This window comes from Meleagris gallopavo, chromosome 11 (assembly GCF_000146605.3).
Source record: "Meleagris gallopavo isolate NT-WF06-2002-E0010 breed Aviagen turkey brand Nicholas breeding stock chromosome 11, Turkey_5.1, whole genome shotgun sequence".
NCBI lineage: Eukaryota > Metazoa > Chordata > Aves > Galliformes > Phasianidae > Meleagris > Meleagris gallopavo.
The window spans coordinates 6911267-6925322 of record NC_015021.2 but is presented as its reverse complement, the minus strand read 5'-3'; the positions used below and the strand labels follow the sequence as shown (position 1 = coordinate 6925322).

General features: G+C 36.6%; 1 long non-coding RNA gene across 1 annotated transcript; it reads right to left on the bottom strand.

The window, feature by feature from the left end:
- Positions 1-2152: 2152 nt before the first annotated feature.
- Positions 2153-12729, bottom strand: LOC104912578. The gene is made up of 3 exons (XR_002118522.1): positions 12668-12729; positions 11655-11735; positions 2153-3151 (listed from the first exon to the last, which is right to left on the bottom strand). It is a non-coding gene; the product is annotated as an uncharacterized LOC104912578 (long non-coding RNA).
- Between the last annotated feature and the right edge of the window lie 1327 nt (positions 12730-14056).

Sequence of the window (14056 nt, the reverse complement as noted above, 5' to 3'; positions counted from 1 at the left end):
ACATCACCTATACGCAAAAAGAAATCTTGCAGAAAGTTCATTTCATCTTGCAGAAAGTTCATTTCATCTTTGTTTAAACAAAGTTTATTATCTTTATTTCTCACTGGTTTTGTACAAGCTGATGAACCAACTGAGTTATTTTTCCACATTAAGCCCTTATTTATTTTATGTCCACATTTCATGGATTAGTATCAGTATAGGTTAAGTAACAACAATCAGAAATTAGGATAAATATTTTGCCAAGTAGTTTAAGTGATGGTCTAAGGAGGTGAAAAAGCTGGAAGTCTCCTCCAATTTCTCTCCCCACTTCTGCCTGCAACAGAACATCACTAGGGGTTGCTGTCGTTAATAGCTTCAATACAACTTTGTTTTAATATCCATATGTTTTTGCTATCCCTGGGACATTTAACACTACAACTTTCTGTACACCTGTGAGTCAAGTGTGATCGTTCAGTCCTACTATATATGAGAGAAATAATGAGATGTCTCATTCAAACAACTTGACAGACTGTTGATGATCAGTGACAACTGTCTTGATTTCTGCCAGGCACATGCCATTAATCTTTTAAAGAACATCTCCTCGAGTTAACTTTTGATAATTCTGACCACAGTCGTTATGGTCTAATAAGAGACCATGAAGACACACAGACTCCCAACAGAGCTCAGCTCAGTCTCTGGCAAAAAAAACTGTTTTCATAGAAGCTATGAACACAGTATTTAACCTAAATATAACAGAATGCTCAGATATGCTAATCTCAATTATCTTGTTGAATAAGCAGCATTTTTAATTTTAGAGTGTACGATCATTAGAAGAGTGGAAAAGTCAGGGGTGGTAACTATAACCAACTTCAGGGTTTTTTTTTGTTTGTTTTTGCTAGATAGAATTATGGTCAATGAACTATATAGAAGACATACTGTGTCTGGCATACTAAGATTCAATACAACAGATCTGTACTAGAAATGTGCATTTTGTTGAAAATTGCAGAAGGTAATTAAAATCTTCTGGATCACTTTGATACAAATCCATAGCCATTCATATCTGTTCAGTGACAAATGGAGCCCTTCAATTTAAACTTGTTTTGTCCTTCTGCAAGCATCTTATTCATCACAGATGTTTTAGAAAATTGTGAAGTAGTATTTTTACTTATTTCCCTAGCACATTGCACATACACAGTTATGACCATCTCAAATGCACCCTCCTTGACAGCAACACAGAAGTGGAACTGGATGCAACTGTTCTGCATTGCCACTGTTCTTTAGAAGATTAATTGCTCACCTTATTTATAAAATTAGATAAATACTTTCAACTCCAGAATAAGTGGTGCCGTTCTTTCCCCTGTATGTATTATCTTGGAGTCTGTCATAAGAAGGAAAATGTTATGTAAATTGTAGTATTGAGCTACATGAATACGGGGACTTACCAGTCCCCAAAATACATAGTGTCAAATATTTTGAAAGCATCAAATAAAGTATAGCTTCCAACCTTCCTGATTCCCCTAATAGATAGGAGTTTTGATCTACACATCTAATGGACCTTTAGCAAGATCCACAGCAGCTTCATTACCGTGCCTTGTAACAGACAAAAGCCATCTGTATCAGTTAGCAAGGCAGATCACACTGCTAGACACCATATGACAAGAAAATCTTCATCACTAACTACAGTTGATCAAATAAACCACTGCAAACCGCTTACTGAACCTAGTATGAGCTGTTACCTAATAACAATTTGATTGAAGTGCTTACACCACAGTGAGAGTGGATATATTGGTTCATGGCTGATTCATTCTAGTAGGAGAATGCTCAGCCAATCTGGATGATGATGTCAGGTAGAACTTTAGAAAATTTTCAGTTATGTCCTTATGAGTAACTGGGGTAGCACGCTATACATACTGCCTATTAAGTCTCTTAACCCTGATACTGCTCTGCATTTCCATTATATAGGGGCTACACCTGAATACAGATGAGAATTCAAATAAGAACTCAATCGAGATGTTCTCTTCTGTGAAAAGAAACAAAGAGTGTTCTAAAGTTTGTTAATTTAACTATTTACAAATATTGCTTTGAAGAAGGAAAATAACACAATGGGAAAATTTTTGAATAAACATCTCTGAACCTAGCAGCCTGTTCAGTTAGCCTGGCTAAGCATAATACGCCACAGCAAGTCATGTTATCCTATCTCCACTTCTACTTCCAGACAATTAGACAAATATAGCTCCGGAAGATTCTCCTAACCAACACATGATGATGACACAAACATACCAACTATAATTCAGGTAGAAAATGCACTTTGAGATTCTTATTTGGTGACACATGAAGCACAGCTTCTTGAATACAGCAGGTTTAAAGAAATAGCACGTTCTCTCAGACTTGAGTTCTGCTAGATTTTAGTTGCAGAACAGAATACAGAGAAAAACACAGCAAGCATAGACAAACATATGTTTTCCAAAAGCATGACTTAGTCTTCTCTCACATATAACACAAACATAATCAATAAAGAAAAAGTGCACAGTGCAGTAATTTTCAGTTATAATACAATTGAAAATCTGTTTTATATGTGCATTCTTCCAGTACTTAGCATTATCCAGTCAAAAATAGTATCATATTATCTTTGACCTTAAGCCTGTATCCAGAAGAATAGAAGCGCTTCAGTCTATAATGCAGCTTTCCTTAGCAGGTATGCATAAAAAAAAAAACAAAAACATTATTAGTGCTCATTATTTAATCTGTTGTTTATCAGGAGATCACAGGCCTTCCAAATATGATTTCTTGATTATGTGGAATTACTAGTTTAATTAGTAGTTACAAGCACCCAGAAAACGATATTTCAGCTAAGGCTTAAATTAGGTCACTTAGTGTGGACACTATCAGGAGGTTTGGTGCCATGCCCCTAGGGTCACAGAACTTTAATCATCTAGCAAGTATCTACTTCATTGCATATGCATAGCTCATCTGAGCATTTGTTGAAGTTTCAAAACTGGATCCTGAGGTCAGGTCAGTGAAACAACTACTGATGAAATAGAATATTTCAGAAGAAACTCAGTTACGCGCTTCATCAGTAAAGATGCACAGAAAAACTCTGTAGAGTTAGTGGCCTGCAAAAACTTTAAGAAGTGCATTGCCTTCTGACTGATCCTTGACTGCAGCCAAACACCTCAAAATGAAATATCAATTAACACAAATTTAGCGAGTATTTATATCACTTTATATTCAAAGAAGTACATGCCCTTTAGAGTTTGCTTATTTTAGAGCACAAAAAGTTAGAAAACAGTAGTAAAGGGTTTTTTTCCCCCCAGGTGGTTTTTTTTTTTAAAGGTTGCTATCATGTAAAAAAGGAAATACAAGTAGATAGTTCTCCTAGGAGACATGCTGATTTATTGATGAAACTGAAGGTATATCCTTAAGGAAATTAATGTTTTTCTCTTGAAGGTACAAATATATATTCTGTACTGTCACATGTAGGTACCATCATTTGTGAAAAAGACTGATAACACACCAGGCACAAATACAAGTAAATTTGTGTTGTCAAGCTTCCCTCTTCAGTCTCAGAGAAGAGGTAATCAAAAGATACCTTGTACAAAGCAGGAAAAGGATTTCCAGAGACTTCCCCGCACTAGGAAACACATTGCAGACAAAGCAAGTCTCAAATAATCACTAGTAAAAGCTGTCATGAGTACATTTTAGAGGTTGTACTTAAACTGCTTTATAACTTCCTTGCATTTTGGTTGACAACTCCTAGCAGATGAGCTGACAACATTTAAGAAGAGTATGAGAACAAGTCTGATAAAGCTGGAGGAAGCTGTGGTAGAGCTTACACCAGAATTTTATGAATGACAGCATATATTGATAGAGTGAATTGCAGGATTAATTAAAAATGTTGCATAGCTAATAATTAATCTCTTTCAGATTTGGCACTGTATTACTCAAAGAAAAAAGATGACTTTGGGGACTTAAAATATAGGTCATGAAAGTATGGTAAAGACAAATAATTCAGGGAGCCCTTTTAGGATTTCCATCAGTCGAAGTGAACAGTTCTGTGAATTCACTGAATAGCTTTTGTTCCTTATAAAAATATAGGCGGCACTAGCTCAAACAGTCTTTTGCTTACGACTTCTTTTCTCTCACCTCAATTCAGTGCTTTAGAAAAGATACAGCATAATTCTCTCCTTGTCTTCTTGGCCTTGAATCTTTTTCCAGTGAAGTCACTGGCAAAATTCCCATTGAGCAGAACAGTGGGAATCAAACTTTAATTCCTCATTATTAAGACTGTCACATTTAACACTATCTTCCTTGTCTCTCATCATTTGCCACTAATTATTTGGGGCAACAAATGTTCTTTTTCATTAAAAAACCCTGCTACTTTTCATCTTTAGTGTCACAGACAAGGAAATAAACCATGTGTAAGCCTCAGAGATAACTTGCATAAATATATCACTTATATAAAAGTAAAAACGGGATTTTTATTTATTTTTTTACATATTTTACACATAACGGGTTCACTATCCTACAAGAATATTAATCCTCAACAAACTAAGAGTAAGGTAATAATCCTGGAGGAATCATCCCATTATAAGATAATGGCTGGATTTTCAGTTAATGGACCAAGCTGAAGACAAGGGCAGTTAACACTATAACAAACTACAGTAATATAACCAATTTCAAGAGGATTATTGCTATCATAAACTGTATTAAATGGTTTATAAAAGCAATGGTTTGGGTTATTTTTATTCTTTTTTTTTATTCTTTTTTTTTTAGTTACATGAAGTATAGTGAATGAGAGTCAGCTTTGTTAAATAGGTTGTTTCCAACCAATTTTCTAAGCATTTAGGACACAGGGAATGCTTCAATAGTTGCATAATGAATATTTTAAATGCACCAGAGGTTGTTCTCTGTCCAATGGGTGGGGAAAAAGCTATTAACTCTTATTTGATCACGTTTCAATGAAGCTGGTCTGTAACACTATGGAGGAAAAAAGGCACCAAATTCAGTCTGCACTCAGTTCCACTGCAAGAGCTCATCACTTGACCATTTAAAAATCTCAGTCTGCCATCTGATTACATTACAAGGTCAAAGGAGAAAGAAAAATATAAAAACTGAGTGCTGAGCAGGTCTCTTATGAGTAAACTAGATTAGTAACTGACAAGGAAAAAGGTCAGGCTGTATTCACTTCTGTACTTTGACTATACAGCAGAAATAGAGTTTACCTCATTTACCTCCAGATATTATGCACATTTTCTTCAAGTGATAACTTTCTACTTAGAAGAATTAATGTAAGATGGAAGTCATTTATTCAGATAACACATTTCCAGTTGGCTTAATAATAATTCCAACTACAACAACCAATCAAAAATTTTCAATTCCCATTCCATCCAAACATAAGCTAACATTAACAAAATACTGGAGAAAAGAAGGGAGGAGAGATGAAGGTAATAAGAGATACTGGGGGGAAGAAGTGAAAAAAAAAAATCATACAAGGAGAGAAATAGGTAGTGCACTGAGCCTTTACTATGTACCAACTAATGCTTGAGCTACTCAGATAAACATTACACACCATGGACAAATTGTTAGTTTATTACCACATTATACCACAGATGCAGCTACCAGCAGAGCACTAGCTTCAGACTATTAGATTAGGAAAAGTAGTATAGGATTTTTCAGTAATTTTACAGTAATAACAAAATGTCACCTTTTTTTTTTTAGTCTCTACCATTCATGAAAGTGAGAAGCATTGAGGGAATTACCAGGCTGTGCAACATTATCCTAACAGAACATATGTACCCTTCATCCAGAAAATGACCTGAGTTTATTATAGGACTATCCCTCTTCGTTCCTCTACTCTATTATGTCGGATCTCTGTTTGGATTACTGTGGTTAAAATATGCACCTTGAATAGTATCAATTTGGCATCATGATGTAGGCTAGTATAGCTTTAAATCAGTTTCCAATATATAAATCAGAGACAGCATTTGAGAAACAAAAATACTTGCTCATTAAGGGGGAATTAAAAGCAGGATGGAATGATAAGGCCTGAAGTTACTTAAAGAACTACTACATAAAAAAAACTCTGAAAAACTAAAGGTTCCTTGTCTGTGGACACTGTAAATTGAGTGCAGTTAATCCTGTTCTTCTGTGTTATCTGTGACTCAAATATTTCCTTAGTGCCTATTTGTATAGCTGCATCAGAGAACATAAGAAAATGTCATACTGTTCCAAAAGGGCAATCATCATAGTGGGATACATAAACATGAGTGTAGACTGCCAGATGCATGGTGCCTTTTAGCTTCCTGCAGCACTGATAAGACCTCAGCTAGAATATTGTCTGTCAAGGGAGATATGGCTCAACAGCATCGTTGTGCAAAAGATGGCAACACAAGTTGTCACTGGTTCAGAAGATGTGACCAAGAAGAAACGATAAGACATTCAATTTAAGAACAGGAAGGACTGGGGGAGAAAAATCTTCAAATACAAATCTTTCTCAGAAAAAGAAAATAGTTCTCCATATTCATACTCAAAAGGCTAAAGTGATAAGCTTAATGGAAACTCTGGAAGCCCTAAGTCTTACTCTAATCTGTCACATGACCTCAGATGAGTGCAGGCTTGTTTATCCATTAGCTTCAGAATATCCCCTAAATATAGGATTTTTTCACTCATCACTTCCAAAAACACCACCCTCTACTGGTAACTAATTCTTGTTTCAAGTAGCAGTCATCTTATCACATTAATAATTACAAGCATTCAGGTATTTGATCTACTAGCTTTCTCTACATCTAGACTTGGCATAAGTCTATTAAAAAAGCACCAGCAATATGTGAATTTGCTGATTCGATACACTCTCAGGAAAGAAACATCTTTTCCTTTTTTCCATATAGCAAATAAAGATATGTGGATGGAAGAACCCATGGCTGAATTCTAACCTCATGTTAATTAATATATCAGTAAGAGGAACAAAAATATCCATAATTTTGCATTGCATGACAAGTACCTGCTTTCATAATCAGGTAATAGTTCCTCATCTTTACAGTGAAGTCAGAAATATTGAAATTAGACCTTGAAATTAATTTAATCAGGATAACAGTTCACTACATGTGCCATAGAGGTTAAATATCATCAGTTGCACAGCTTTATAATCCATTTATTGCCTTCATCACAAACTCATTACATAGATTCTTTTCTGTGTCAATGTTATTTCATTTCAAAAATCTTTTGTTCTTCCTGTTTCTGAAGCTAATCCAAATCCTTAGCACATTAGCCTTCTGGCATCCATTTCAGACCTCCTATAAACTTTGACTTCTGTCCTTCTGTGCTTCTTTAAGACTTATACCCTAAAAGCTGCTGTATAAAGACCTCACACACTCGTGTATCTAAAGCATAAGTAACATTTTAAAAAAGGTTTAACTAATCTGTTCTAATTTCTTTATCATCATAATTAGAAGTGACTGTCTCCAGTTGATTCAAATCTATTCAAATGGAGATCACGTGTTCTATGACACCACTCTTCATCCTAGTCTAAGCAGAACAAGAGACAAGCATTCCTGTTTGCCAGGATATTAGGAGGATAAGGAATGGCATTCACCACCTTCATTCTTCCTCTCTAAGAGGAGAATCTCAGTGATGCCACATTCTTCCACATTTTGTGAACTCAGCCATGTTGCAAAATAAAATACAGGGAAATATTGCTCACATTTTCAATGGTATTCGCTACTGACAAAATTTCACATATCATACACTTACTCACTAGCAGCCCTAGCATTTGGCCTCAATTGTAGCCAGTTTCCTTCTCCCAATGCAATATCGACATGAAAGATTTTTTTTTTTCTGAAATAGAGGCCACATTCCTCTTTCTCACAAGTTCCATTTTGCTATTTGCTTGTTTTTACTGCATTCTTTCATGCAAGATCGCTCTGTCCAAAGGGCTATTGGCTATTTCTTGAACTGAAAGCGTCATCAATATGCTGGTTACTTTGTCTTTTTTAATCATAAAAATGGATTTAACGCCAGCCACAGCAGTACTCCTCTGGAACACCTCATCACTGACTGTGATCCTTTTCAGTTATGGACTATGAACAGACACATCAAATTCCCTTTTTTTTTTTGGTACAAGATAGATCATGCATGGTTAAAAAGCTCCTTTGACTTTACCAGTATTGATTAAGGAAGATCTGGACTGTTCCCATGCTGCTTTACATCCTGTATATCTAATTCCCTCACTGGCTGTGCATCTATATTTCACTGCAAGCTGATTACAGCAGACAACTGTCTTGATTTTCACTACTATGATTTCAAGGAAACAAGCAGTGAGGAACATATGGCACCACTACTAAGAGACTGGGATTTTTGAGCCGTCTAATGAACCAGCTGACCTCTGACTTGCAATTGGTAGTTTTCTGACTTTTAGAGTCTCAACAGTCAATGCTGCATAAAAACTGTGCTTAACAACATGTACACATGCAGCATAATGTCTTTCAATAACACTGTCTGCCAGAAGTCATCATCTGCACTTCTGCTGAGAAACTATCACACAGAGTTATACACTAAGCTAACATGGGAATAACAGACAGTATTTCTCACCAGAAATATCGGTGTGAAAGAAGGCTTCACCTTGATTTTCAAGGTGCACAAAGATTCAGATTTTTAAATTGGTTCCATTAAATTCCAAGGCAGACAAAGCAAGAAGAGTAAAATTACTGGAGCAAGGCCTTTTGGAATGTAAGGCTTTTCAAGCCCACAACATCCAGTCATGCCTTCCTATGACATGTTCTGAAAGAGTGAAAAGCAAAACTACTCCATTCCATCAGCCTTCAAAAATCAGAGTGATTGAGGCATTTAGATGTGGAAAGTCAAGCTTTGTTTTAACTAATGCAGGTATTGCTGCTTAGCTGGTATAATCTGATAGGGTTTTGATAAAACATTATTATTACATAGGTCACTCCGAAAGTAATGCCTCCTATTTATTTCCATGGAAACTACACAGAGATACAAAGAACACAATAACACTATCTGATAGAGCAAATTCTCAGCTACAAAATACTATTTTTTCATTAGCTAATCTGCATGGATGAGCTAATAAAAACACTTGATTTTGTGAGGTGACAGCTGTGCATGGCATCCAAAATGAATTTGTCTTTCAAGCTACTGTCATCAGTGCTGAAACACACCATCCACAGCCTCACTATGCTCACTGTTTGGTCTCAGCAAGCACCCATGAATGTCAGCGTGTACAATTTTTTTCTGCATGGAAGAATTCAATGACACACCTTTGGTTCACACATATTTCCAAGCCAGATGCTATTTTGTCAGATTGCCCCTCTTCTGCTATCTGTTGCACAGCAGCAAAATATAATGGAATTTTGGTGGAAAGGTTCAACCTGTACTGCCATACCACCAAACATCTACCCCTGACATCATAGGACAACATAACTAAATGGGAAGCATTATTTTCAGATGAGCCCTCATACAGATATCACAGCTCTCTTTCTACTGAAATTCTCAGTACTCTGTAAATTTTGTAAGAACAAGAGCCAGCAGAAACAATACTGTGAAGTTTCCAGACATTTTGAATAAAATCCTTTTATTCCTGAGTATCCTTTTTGCCATTGTAAAGAACCATACATGGCAATCTGATGAAGAAGAGATAAATGCAATTCTAGCCTAACTTTTTTTTTTTTTTTTAAACTGGTATGCATGATTGCCAACATATAGGAACACACAGGAACTTGTACTCTGCACCTCTGCTACTCTGTAAGAAGTAACTTCCTGAAGAAGTTATCTCTATACCTGCGGAAACAGGATCTCCCTACCCATGTGATAATGCAGACTGTTTCTTTGTTACCATCTGAGACACAGGATGTTCGGGGAGGATAAAAACCATGTAGAGCTGGTTCTGAAGGTACTGGATTTACCTTAGAACTTCTCCATGATTTATGTTCCCTTTATAATGCTGCTATGCCTCCTCCTTGTTCCCTTTCTATTTTATACAAACACAAGAAACATGTACTAAAGAAACATACTCTGCAGAAGAATTTAGATTTTAAGCTTTAAAGGAGAAAGTTCAATAAGGTTTTGATAACAAGTTGACCGGAGAACTGGTGAAGTCACCATCCCTGGGAGTGTTTAAAGAAAGGGTAGATGTAATACTTAGGGAAATGGGATAGTGGGCAATATTGAAGGTAGGTACACAACTTGACTAAACAATCTTAGAGGTCTCTTCCATGATTTTCTTACAAGCTACAGTTATTTAGCATTTCTGAACAATGCAAATGCCTCATCCTTAGGGCTTCTACATCAAACAACATTAATGACAGAAATTTCATTTTGAACCTACTCACTGTAGAAAATCATAACTAGTCTTCTACCTCACTGAAAACTGAGAAGCTGTTCAAATAAATTACTACACCTTTCCATTGTCATGAGGCTTATTGAAAATTTAGTTGAATTCAGGACAGATAGTTTTAAAATCTGCATAATAGAAGCCATGCAGCACCACACAAGTTTACCCAAGCTAGTCAGCCTATTACTTGAGAGAAACATCCACAGCTAAGTAGCAAAGGTAGAACACTACAATGCCAACACAGCTGCTTCTGACAATTCTTCAGTTAGAAAGATATAAGGTGCACCTGGCATCTCTACTGAGCCAGGATCCTACAAACTTGCTACTCTATATGCAAGGATGAAACTCATGATCACAAGAGCAACCTGCACCATTGCACACTTTCAAAAAGGAAAATTTAAGCCTTAAACAATTCAGTCATTTGTAACAAAGATTCTATCAGTGCTGTGAGTTACAGCAAAAATACCGTTGTGTGTAGAAAATGAAAGCAAGCTGCACTCAGAGCTTCTTGGAAAGCTTTTGACTGCAAAGCCATTTGTACTTCAGCATTTTATACAAACGTTTAGCTTTTAAAACAAGTATCACCAAAGCAGAGGACAGGCTACAAGCCAGCCATTATTGGAGGGGGAACCAAGAGCTCATAGGTCCACAGAAGTGCTACCAGGGCAGTGCCTGAGGATGACTGTTAGAAAACACAACAATAGCAAGTTAATAGTGTCTAAAAATTACACACACACAAAAAAATTAAGTCTTCTTGAAGAAGGCTATCTAGGAAGCAAAGAGCAGTACACTTCAAATTTCTTACTTTGTTTCTAATCCATTAAGGATCCTCTTACAGATTTTAAGCATTTCTAAAGCACCCACTCTTCATTCCTGATGCTTGGCACAACAAATGACTACTGATACCATAGGTTGAATTACCTATTTCACATTTTGAATATCCAGACATGCTTAGATAACAGCAACACTCTACTTCCACACCAATAACATTGCTATGCTGAAAAACATTCAATTCTGCATGCAATTAACTACTCTATAATTACAGAGTCCATACACACCACTTTAGAAGTCTACCAGAGCAATATTGTAGAACACTGTGCTGGAAAGGAACACTTGCTCAAACCGCTACAAACCAGCAAGTCGGTTGCCAAAATTCTCAAAGGCCACACTACGCATACTATTACCCTGAAGCAGAAAACTATTTATTCTTAAAAATCCATCTTATCTGGAGCCTATGACCATTCTCCAGCTACCACAAATTTCTCTATTTTTTCCTGAAACCAGATCAGAGTAGTTCTTTCCAATGATGTTTCTATAAAGTTTGACTCACCTGTTCCTGATTCCTCATCTTCTACAGCTGAGCCAATTTTCTACCACTCTCCAATTGTAATTTGGGTTAACACCTTCATTACTGGAAAAAGTAAGAAGTAAAAAAAATGTTTAGAAAAATAAGGGCAATATCCTAACGAGTATTGCAATTTATAGATCAATTTATTCATCAGTCTCTTTATAAGCCAAAGAAAAGACTGGTCCTGTAGTAGTACTTGTGATGTCCCTGCGTCAATTCCTACATTTTAGGAAACTTCAAGGACTGAAGACTTCAAGCTTTAAGTATTGCGTTTATCAAAACAGCAGCATACAGCAAATTGATAACTGCTATTTGGAAAAAGTCAGATCCAGTAATAACTGGGGGCAGGCAGATTTTCACCACCTCTGACCATTTGCACAACTCAGTAATTCTGTCTTTGCCACCATTAGAGTTCACATCAATTTTATTTGCCTTCAGTTCCTCAGCAGTGCAAGAAGTAACACATCACCTTAATAGATTTTAACAAGAAACTTCTGGAATCCTCAGCTTCCATTTCACTTCACAGAGTTCATGAGAAATACGCTAAGTTAAAGCATATCTAAATTCTGATTTCTTTATTAGATAAAGAAGAAACAATGGCCTTATGCAAAGCTTACCTTATGTAGCAATGCATGCCTTTTATTACCTAGCTGTTAGCAACATATGCTCAAATTATATTTGTGCTTGAAAAAGGGAAGTTAATCACAGGTGGAGAAACACTTTGGGAGACTGCCTTTATTCATATATATTTTATCATTGAAGTCAAGCAGGCTTCTGAGATCTTCAAGAAAGATCGTACTACAATGTTCTGAGATACCTTTAAAATTTTAGGAGACTTAAATAAGTATTTAAACTGTCAGAAATTTTTCCAACCATTTAGGCTTAAAGAATGTAACAATCAGATCAACACAATGGAATGACGTTACATGAGATGTAACGACAAAGGGACTAGCACGATAGAAAAGGTGTTATAAAGAAAAAGAGAAAGCACTCACCCACCTCTGAAGACTTAAGCTCACAGGGAGGGGAGAACTCCCCAGGGGAGGGATCTCCAATCCCACTGGCAGTCAGCCCTTAAGTGAGGTCTAAGAAAGGTGCAGCCAGGCTCCACCCCTTCTGGTCACACAGCTAAATTGCCTTCACCTGTGCTCCCAGGGCTGACAGGTCCTTTCCCCAGGTGCTCAATCAGTGTTTCAGGCTACGACTCACCAGTTACCATACAGAGAGTCAGAACTGAACCAATTTACTAACAGAACTGAACCAATGAACTAAATTTTGCTTGAAAAGGGCAGGAATAAAAAAAGCGAAGCATGCTGGAGAACTTCAGAGGGAACTTATAGAGGATTCAAGGGAATAATGAAGGAGATCATAGTGGAGTGCAGTTTGTATTTTAATTCAATAATGACTGCTTACTTTAGCTAAACTGTAATCAAATCAGGTCTCTATCAACCAGTTGCTAGGCTGCTAGTTGTTAAGATGAACCACTCTTACTATCACTTCAATACTTTCTAGTCCTCCCTGGCAGACACCACAAGCTATGATTTGTTTTGTTCCCTATTTTATTCACGCAAGTTCTCCCATCTCTAATTCCTATATTGATTCCAAAATTTGAAATGACTCTTTATAGAACTATTTTTAAGGAGTTTTAAATTCTCAGTATTACCATGAGTTTGGAGATGAAGTGGAATGAACTGGTATGTATCCACAGGCTAATTTCCTACTATTTTTCAAGGAATAGAATTCTTAAAGGCAGGGATACTACAGAGTTTATCAACTCTTAGATTTTTACTCCAAGTAAAAAAAAAAAAAGAAAGAATAAATTTTTAAACACAGGCAAGACCAATGAAAAAGGGACATGACTCATAAAAAACAGCCAATTCATAAAATCCTCTTCAATTTCTCACCTTTTCTGCCACCTCTGTAAGTTTTAAACTGACAATTGCATTTAACATAAATCAGTAAATGTATGAATGTCAATGGTTTATGGGCTGTTCGGCCCAGTTCTGTGACTAAATGGGGTGCAGGGACCCTTAGACCTATGTCCTAGGAGAGGGGGAATGGAGAAAAAGAGGAAAGGGTAGAGAGGTGGACCTAAACACAAAACAGCGTCAATGAGCTAAAGGAGAAAAGTATACTCTGTATACAATACTTTAAATAAAATAGTGTATAAGCCAAGACATCTAGGAGAAAGCAAAAGGTAGCTGATCTGATTTCCCTACCCCATGAAAATTTTATTTTTGCTTTTATTCGGCTTTTGCCCAGGACCAACCTACCCAGCAGGGTAACAACTTTCTCGTCATGGGACCCCTTTTTCTTCTCATGGTTCTGGGTCCTCTTGCTATCATCCAAGATGCTGTGAGTCTGCCAACTGCAACTCAGGCTTG